This window comes from Oryzias latipes, chromosome 18 (assembly GCF_053564925.1).
Source record: "Oryzias latipes strain Hd-rR chromosome 18, Olatipes_Hd-rR_3.1".
Taxonomy (NCBI): domain Eukaryota; kingdom Metazoa; phylum Chordata; class Actinopteri; order Beloniformes; family Adrianichthyidae; genus Oryzias; species Oryzias latipes.
Window position 1 is genome coordinate 27,837,880 of NC_136254.1, and position 8,266 is coordinate 27,846,145.

Sequence of the window (8,266 nt, forward strand, 5' to 3'; positions counted from 1 at the left end):
CATCGGTCAGATTTACAAACTAATGAACCCTACAGAATAGCTTATTCACCATTTAACAGGCAACAGTTAGCGTGTTCTTTAAAATTTCATTTTACCTTATTTTTCAGGTTACAAACTGTAGCATAGAAAAAAAAAATCACAAAAATTGTTATTATTGATGTAATTTTACTTATAAATTAAGTCATGTGCCTCTTCTTCTGAAGAAACGCATGGATAGACTGTTTGAAGAAGTTTTCCTTTTCTTTCCTCTGTTTTAAATGTCTTTCTGCCTCAATGAAGATCACTGCCAGAGATGTAATGTAACTAATTCACGAGTAATCCTGCATTTAGAAAATGATGCTAAACAATATTAAATAAGAACTGGACGGCTGCACTTCACTTGCTACCGCTAACGCTATTGTCCTTTAGCCGCGGTGTCACATTCTCTGGGATCACCAGCGCCCTCTGCCTTAAGGCAAGCGTACTGCGAGCCACATGGTGTTATTGTGCTGCAAATTTTTAGTGGATAAAAATGACTAAATGAATCACAAACTGGCACCAATGTAATTAGACAGTTAGCGGGAAATAAACAATTAAGGTAATTAAAAATAAAGATTTTTTTTTATGTTGATAGAAACACCGAAACAGTAAAGCGCATGCGTCAGCTGCAGCTCAGTCACCTGCTGTATTCTTGTATATTTGAACAGGAAATTTGTAAATTTTACCAAAAAAGCTTTGAAAACACACACAGAAAAAAAGTAATCATAAAAAAACAAATGTCTAAAAAAAACAGGAGTATTTTTTTTGTAGAAAAAGCATTTTCATCTTTTTTAAGCTGAATATTTAAGCTGTGCCTCAAATCTAGCCACAGGGGTTGCAAGCCAGTTGCCTCTGTGCCGGTCCCAAGCCCGGATAAATAGAGAGGGTTGCGTCAGGAAGGGCATCCGGCGTAAAAATTGCCAAAATAACCATGCGAATCATCCACAACACTTTGGACATACCGGATCGGTCGAGGCCCGGGTTAACAACGACCGCCACAGATGCTGTTAACCTACAGGGTGTCGGTGGAAATTTGACTACTGTTGGTCGAAGAAAGAGGGGAGGCAGAAGGGTCCGTGGCCAGAGAGAGAAGGGAAAAGGCAGGAACATAGGTTTGAGAATAGGGACTCTTAACGTTGGCACAATGACAGGGAAAGGCAGAGAGCTGGCAGACATGATGGAGAGAAGGAAGGTAGATGTACTGTGTGTGCAGGAGACAAGGTGGAAGGGCAGCAAGGCACGTAGTATTGGAGGAGGATCTAAGAGCCATGATAGAGTGAGGTGGAAAAGGATGATTCGCTGTGGCGACCCCTGATGGGAAAAGCCGAAAGAGAAAGAAGATTTAAGCTGTGCCTCACCTGTGATATATGAAGCTGTCTAGCAAAAATGGATAAAGTACTACAAGATACTCGAGCACAGTGACTCAAAACATTTTCATTTGCCCACCAAAGAACAGACGCAGATCTTTCTGTTTTTTTTTGGTACCAAACAAAATTCAAAAAGAAAGTGTGATCTGACAATCCACGGTTCTGTTCTCTAAGGCTCTTTTCACAGAAAACCTTTTGTTCAAACTTTTCTTCATGAAGTAAAAATCCTTTAGTTCTGTTCTCTGGACCCGAGAACAGTTGATGACATTCCGACCAGCAAACTGGACGGATAAGTCATCCTGTTTTTATCCTGTTTATATGTTTTTTTCTATCCTGTTCTATTATGTCTTATTGATTTTTATCTTTATGTTTATTCATGTATTATTCTGCTACTTTCTTATTGATGTTTTATTCTGTTTCTCTTATTTTAACCTTGTACAGCGACCTTGGGTGACCTGGAAGGTGCTTGAAATTAAATTTGTTACTATTATTATTATTATTATTATTATTATTATTATCCTGTCAATTTTATGACAAAGCCTTGCAACCAAATTAGTAAACTTTGGTTCCAGTATTTGAAAGATTTAAATCAAAATGGGAGTTTGGTAGATAAGAATGTGAAAAAACAAAAACACTGCAGTTAGGAAATCACTGAAAGTCACATGGAAGCACGCTGTGATCAACCTTCTGTGAGAGATTCAAAGCCAACCAGGAAGTGTCAAATGTTGCAGTTCCTCAAAAAAACCACTGAAGGCTGATTTCAGAGAAAACTGTTTCTCAACTTTCTTGTGAAACACACTCATTTTAAAGCAATAAATATATCATAGCATTATTAAAAATGTTTATTTATCTGTGCTTTCTAATCATGTCATCTGTGAGAATTTTTTCATTTTTTACACATTATTTCATTTTCACATTTTTTCTTTTTGGCTCAAAACTGTTCATTAGGTTGTTTGGCAGGTGAGCGGACCAATGGATGGACTCAACAAAACTATCAGTTTGAAAGAAGACAAACTGACATGAGTAACACCTAATGGTTCAATGAAGAATTATCTTGGTTGCAGTAAGTTGACGTTTCAAGCAGAAGCAAAAAAGAAAATGAAACTTAAGTAGTAGCTCGTGGACTTTTGCTGCAGCACGATCAGCCACAGCTTTTTACTCCTCCATCGTTTTAGTGGCAGGTAAGTTCTGTACTTCTACACCTTGTTTTTGTCAGGTCTTCTTTGACTCTAACAGGACTGTATTTTCTTTGGTGATTCTTCTTGGGAAGATGCTTACAGCTGCAATGGCTCCAGCAGTGAGAACCAACAGAGGAGCTGAGAACAGAGACTGCCTGCTCTTCTTCCTCACTCTTCTCTGTCTAGCTTACGGTGTGAATATAATGTCTAACAAGGAAAAACAGGTAAACTGATTTTTAATATTCTCCCACTCATGCGCTTAAATATTTTAGTCTAATCTAAACATCTTGTTATCTTTCTGATCAATTCCAGGAAGCGCTTCGCAAAGGAATAATTGAATCTCTCAAAATAAGGGTTTGATGTCTATCATTTGTTAAAATATAGATATATTATTTAAAATGCATTTTTTGAAAGCACATGAAATGTCTGCGTTAATATATATGACACAACCTACAAATTTGTTGTGATTTTTCTAGGAAGATGAAAAGAAAAATGATGCAATCATGTCAAAATTGATGCAAGCAACAGCTTCTTTGGTCAACAAGGACCAGCTGGTACTGTATTGTGTACTTTAAAATTTAAAAAAGCTGACTATTTGTGCTCCTTGACTAAGTTTTTCTTCTTACTGTCAAAATTTAGAAAACCCTCAAAAATGAGCTTCAGCAAATGGGAAATGAGGCAGACAGACGGCAGGTATGTCCCTTGTATGCATGTTAGCAGCCATAAATGAACAAATGCATGATTTAACTTGAAAACACCCCCCCCCCCCCCCAGGTGGAAAAGCTGGACAGGATTGAAGCAGCTGTGAAGGATTTTGATGAAACCATGAAAAAGTTGAATTCTCCTCAAAAACAAGCAAACCAAGAAAAGGCAGAGTCTGAAGGTCTTCTGAAACTGATGAAAAGGGTGGAGGACTTGTTCAAGAAACTCAAACGTGTCTCAGACAGAATGGGCTTGTCTGGTGGAGAGTTTGAGGACAATCTAAAAATATTTCAGGAACTTTTGAAACTTTTAAAGCCTTATTGAAAAATATGATCCCCCACAATGCAACTTGCATAAATCTCTCATGCTGTTTGTTATTTCCATTATCAAAGACATTAGTACAATGTCCTAATTTTTGATTTAAAACCTGCGAACCATACAGTGTAGCAAATACTTGAAGTACTTTAGGTAACTGTTTTTTCAGTTTAACTTTTTAATTTTTAGAATTTAACTCTTAAGATAAACAAAGGATTACTGGACACATGCGGTGGCTGTGGATCTGAGGTAGAGTGGTCAACCAGGTTCGGTTTCTGCCCTGGCCGAGTGTTCGAGAGTCCTTGGCCAAGACAATGAACCCTGCTTAGTTCCTGGTGGTTGAAGGTTGGCGCCAGTCTTCATGTGTCTGTGCTCTGGGCATTCTAAGACGGTAGTAAAGTGATAAATACTAAATTTACCATTTTAGTTTTATTTTGTTATTCTTTTGGCTCATGTCTTCTCAAGCAAATATGTTTAAACTATATATATATATATATACTATATATATATATATATATATATATATAAACTATATATATATATATATATATATATATATATATATATATAAGTTGTATATATATATATATATATATATATATATATATATATATATATATATATTAAAAATATCTGTGTGTGTGTGTTGGATAGATGTTGGGTGAGAATCTATAAGATTTTACCAAAAGATAAAATCAAAGTCTGAAGAAGGATGGACGCATTGGTCGGTCTTTACTTTTTCTAACTCAACAACAAAAAAGGGGGAACGGGTGGGTTTTGTTGAGTTCATTATAGGTCCACCCACCTGCCAATCAAAGCAACCAGGCCCTGAAATGGCACCGGAAAGTCAATACAGGTTCAACCGCTCTTCATTGTTGTCATCAATGGAAAATAAAGCCGTTTTTTAACTGGGCTGTAAATACTTTGGTTCTTAGTTCATTTTCGATTTTTAAACATGGAAGTTCATAAAGGACTTTTGTATTGTTATTGTGGTGCTGTCATTTTTGTGTTTTTATTGATCTGTTCTCCTGTCTTGGCCAGGATTCTCTTGAAAAAGAGATCGGTAATCTAAATGAAATTGGTCCTGGTTAAATAAATTTTAACAAAAGAAATACAATGAAATAAAGGAACATTGAATAGTTCTGACACCAGCCTCTAGTGGTCATTTTAAGAAATGCATTATTTTGTAGTCCCACTTTTAATGCTACAGCGCCATGTTAATCTTGGTCCATTTTCACTTCTGCCATTCCAAGGAACGTTTTTTATTTCCCACAGTTTGCATTCACTGTCAGCAGCAATCCTGACAAATCTCATGATTTCAGCAAAGCAAAAGTGAAAACGGTTGACTTCCAGCCAGCCCTCGTGCTCACACAGAACCTCTGACATGGGGGCGGAGTCACTGAAACCTCTGAAAGTCTTTTACTTTCTTTACCTTTTATCACTTGGGTTACACATCTACAGAGCAGCTCCTGATCTAGTCAGAGGTACGTGAAAAACTTGTTTTCAAGTCAAATGCAGCATTTTGTGTGGAGATTAAATTAAAACAGTACATTTTGTCTGCAGGCTCATTCAGGTCAATAATGGCAGCAGCAACCTCATCTGAGAGAATGAAAGTTCTGTTGCTGATGCTCAGTCTGTTCAGTCTGACGTGTGCTGCTACGACACTGATAGATGACGACGATTTGGTAAGACTTGTTACTCTAATATAATCAACCAGTTGTCCTGTCAGAACACTCAGATTACCAGGATTATTTTTTCTGCTCTCAGTTGTATGAATATCACATCGGCTCTCATAATCAAACCGGATTTTACCATCTTGTTTTCTAATGTTTGTTTTCTTGGGTGTTTTTATAATTATTATTGGTGTTAACTTTATTATCATTTTTAATAATTGTTTTTAAAGACTGATGAAATTGGTATCTAGCTAAATATTAATGTGCAATTTCAACTACTGCACTTTATATTCATTATTCATTATTATTTTAAAGTTAATTTAATTACAGGTAATTATTCTTTTTAAAGAATAATAGATAGACGGTGGAGCAGTGGTTAGCACTCTTGCCTCAGAACAAGAAGTCCCCCGGTTTGAGTCCCGGCTGGGGGATCTGAACCACAACACCAATGGGGGGCCTTTCTGTGTGAAGGTTGCATGTTCTCCCTGGGCATGTGTGGGTTTTCTCCTGGGACTGCGGCTTCCTCCCACAGCCCAAAAACATGCTTCATAGGTTCATTGGTTACTCTAACTTGTCCCTAGGTGTGCCCCTGCAACAGACTAGTGACCTGTCCAGGGTGTCCCTTGCCTTCCCCCGCAAGTAGCCGGGATAGGCTCAGGCAGCGACCTCGAAAGAGACAAAACGGGTTTAGAATATGAATAAATGAATGAATGATGCACTGACCTACGAGCACTTCTTAAAATTTTTGTATTACTTGTGACAATGACAAATAAAGCTCTATCCATCTCTTTATCCATCCATGACTTTAGAAAGAGCTGAAGGACAACATCCAGACCTTCAAGCGAGAAACACAAAGAAAACGGGTGAGTAAAAGCTAAAAAGACATCAAAATGATTTACTCTTTATATGTATAGTATCTAAAGTGCTAACTTTCTATTATCTTTTTGAACAGGTCAGCTTAATGGTGGACAGTGCCTTTCTTCCAGATTTTGTTGACGATATTGGACACTTAATGGACCTTCTGTCTAAATCATTTAAGAGCATAGTACAATTTCCACCACTGCTGAATCTAATGCAGGACTTTAAGTTCCTGATAAAAGAAGGCAAGATATATCTGGAACAAGTTTTTAGAAGTCAAGATGCAAAGATCAGGGACAATGAGGAGAAACTCAGACAAATGGAGAAGTTGATAATGGCCCTGGAAGAGTGGAGGAGCTAGTCTGCACAGGAAGTTTCCTGACAGAAACATCCCACCTATATCTTGATCTAGCACTTCTTGCAGTTAAGTGTTTCTATGGTGACATAAGTAACTTTAATGGAGCTTAATGTATGGGATTATTTGTGAATGGGCAAGTTTAAAGCAAATATATCAAATACAATTGTCATAAATCCTCTTGAACATGAATAATTGTGTGTTTTTATTTATTTATTTTATTTTATTTTTATTTTTATTGTGTGTTTTTATGAATACATGCTAGAAGGAATTTGACTCCTCAATTTAGGAGTTTCAGAAAATGTGAATGTTTTTTTTTTTATAAAGTTGGATTAGTGAGATTCCCATTTAATAGTTTTGCTGGGCTCTACTGTATTAAAATTGAGATGTTAATGTGGACGCTGCAAAGTTTTCAGAAAAATTCCCACTGTGAACATTACATACATTTATCAACATGTGGACAACAACAAACGTCTCTTGGTTGTCATACCAGCCTCTTTTTGGAACACAGAAAAATTACTGATCTACATGTAGGGTGGGTATCAAAAGAGCTTAGACAGTTGTTTGTAGTAACGGAAGTATCTATCTTTTTAGAATTACGGACAACGTCCTTGACAAGAAAAATTACCAAAATACTAATCTGTATCATATCAAATCTTAAACATGTGGTATCGCCCATCACTAACTTTTAGGCAATCTAAAAAGAGCTGTGATCTGATGAGCAGAAGAAGATGGATGAATGGATAATATTGGATAATAGATTATTAATAGATTCAATAAACAATATTAGATAAAATATTTGCACACGTCATCACTGTAAAACAGTAGTGCTTATTTACCTGCATGAAACATAGGAGGACTTGAATATGTGTCTAGTATGTTAGTGTAACATATGAACAATTATTCAGACAACCATAGTGTAAAAAAATCACTAAATCCATTGATATCATCTGTTGAACAATTTTTGCTGAGCCCGGCGCAAGAAGGAGCGGTGCCTCTTCTCCTGTGTTGCTGCCAGAAGCAAAAACTAATACACATATTTACAGTGCCCTCTAGTGGCTGTTGGTAGGAAAATAATAACCATAATAAGCCTTTTATTTTATATATATAAAATTGTTACACACAAGTCACACCTGTGTATAAGTCGCACCCCTGGCCCAACTATACAAAAAACAACAAAACCTATACTACAAAAATATAGAATTTGTTTTTTACAAGTTTAATAAAAATTAAAAGAATTGTTTTTTTAATTTTATTTTTTAGACAAGACAGAAAAAGCATGAAACATTAACTTTGGCATTGGCAGCAAACTGTCTAGTTGAGTCATCAATCAAAGAGAGACTAGGTGTGCATTTATGAACATCACGTGGACTTCACCACACGTTGATTTGTGCAGCTTGAACTTGCTGTCTTGGAGTCGTGGACTAATAAAAAAAACTAGAAAATTGAGGAAAGACATTAACTGTGTTTCTCAGCACCTCTCTCATGTGGATGAAGCTACTTTGATGCTATGATTCAACTTCAAGGCATCATCTGGATAAATCAGAGCCTTCCATGACGCATGTGTTATGGTTGCCCTCTAGTGGTGTTTCTTTTGGTTGCATTTCTGGCAGGTTAGCTGTGGTCCCTCACTAATTGATCACAGCTGCCTGCAATCATGTTGCTTCCTATTTAAGTTCTGTTCTCTCTGTGTTTTGTGTTGGAGCATCTTCTCTGTTTGGGTCTTGTTTGGGCCAAGTAAAAGCTTAAAACTTTATGGATTTGTTTGAGTCTTCCTGCTTCTGGGTTTATCCTCTGACC

The 8,266-nt window shown here is 36.7% G+C and overlaps 2 long non-coding RNA genes across 2 annotated transcripts; both read left to right on the forward strand.

The window, feature by feature from the left end:
- Positions 1–2,423: 2,423 nt before the first annotated feature.
- Positions 2,424–3,996, forward strand: LOC144987165 (uncharacterized). The gene is made up of 6 exons (XR_013651042.1): positions 2,424–2,566; positions 2,656–2,787; positions 2,876–2,917; positions 3,040–3,117; positions 3,203–3,256; positions 3,338–3,996. It is a non-coding gene; the product is annotated as an uncharacterized LOC144987165 (long non-coding RNA).
- Positions 3,997–4,161: 165 nt separating this feature from the next.
- LOC144987130 (uncharacterized) lies at positions 4,162–6,661 on the forward strand. Its single transcript, XR_013651004.1, has 4 exons — positions 4,162–5,064; positions 5,144–5,265; positions 6,063–6,116; positions 6,206–6,661. It is a non-coding gene; the product is annotated as an uncharacterized LOC144987130 (long non-coding RNA).
- The last annotated feature ends 1,605 nt before the right edge of the window (positions 6,662–8,266 follow it).